Raw genomic sequence first — 1,137 nt, forward strand, 5'->3', positions numbered from 1 at the left:
TCCTCCTTAGAATAAGGAACAAAATACCCATGAAAGGATATAGATACACAGACAAAATTTAGAGCTAAGATGAAAGAATGGACTATTCAGAGACTACCCCATCCGGGGATCCATCCCATCATCAGCCACAAAACCCAGATACTAGTGCACATGCCAACAAGATTCTGCTGAAGGGACCCTGATATAGTGGCCTTTTGTGAGGCTATGACAGTGCCTGGCAAACACAGAAGTGGATGCTCACAGTCAGCTATTAGATGGAACACAGGGTCCCCAATGGAGGAGCTAGAGAAAGTACCCAAGAAGCTGAAGGGGACTGCAACCCTGTTGGTGGAACAACAATATGAACTAACCAGTACCCCCTGAGATCCTGTCTCTAGCTGCATATGTAGAAGAAGATAGCCTAATCTGCCATCATTGGGAAGAGAGGCCCCTTGGTCTTGCAAACTTTATATGACCCAGCACAGGGGAAGGCCAGGGCCAAGTAGTGGAAGTGGGTGGGTAGGGGAGCGGGGGGGGGGCGTCTATAGGTAACTTTTGGGATAGTATTTGAAATGTAAATAAAGAAAATAATAATAATAATTTAAAAAGTGTCAAAACAATACTGAAGTGGTTTTACATATGTAAGGCTAAAATTAACATATTAGAACATAGCACTATTTTATAAATGTTCTAAGGGCATCATAATGCTTATATGAGACCAGTAGGAAAAGAAGTGTGTAATGACAGGGTTTCCTTATAGTAAATAGTCTTCTGTAGAGAAAGCACAGGTGAAATCATAGCTGTACAAATGTACAACACATAAATAGTATTATTAAGTATATTCTATGAAATATTTTATTTATATATTGAAGATGTATTTATGTAAATTAGAAGTGTATGAACTATAAGTATGCTGGAAACATTGCTATACCTTTAGTAGATGTAATATCAATTGGAAAGTCTAAGATTAAATACTTCTGAAAAAATATTCTCACAGATTTGTAAGTGTTTTGAATTGTCTAAGGACAGAAACTTTGAAACCTGACTTGAATATGTCATAGTGTCTTAGTCAGGGTTTCTATTCCTGCACAAACATCATGACCAAGAAGCAAGTTGGGGAGGAAAGGGTTTATTGGGCTTACATTTCCATACTGCTGT

The 1,137-nt window shown here is 38.3% G+C and overlaps 1 protein-coding gene across 4 annotated transcripts in view; it reads right to left on the minus strand.

Moving 5' to 3' along the window:
• The window catches only part of Pcdh9 (protocadherin 9), an 877,954-nt gene that overhangs the window by 561,275 nt on the left and 315,542 nt on the right, over positions 1-1,137 (minus strand). The gene's annotated exons all lie outside the window — the stretch shown is intronic.

This window comes from Mus pahari, chromosome 8, assembly GCF_900095145.1.
Source record: "Mus pahari chromosome 8, PAHARI_EIJ_v1.1, whole genome shotgun sequence".
Classification (NCBI taxonomy): domain Eukaryota; kingdom Metazoa; phylum Chordata; class Mammalia; order Rodentia; family Muridae; genus Mus; species Mus pahari.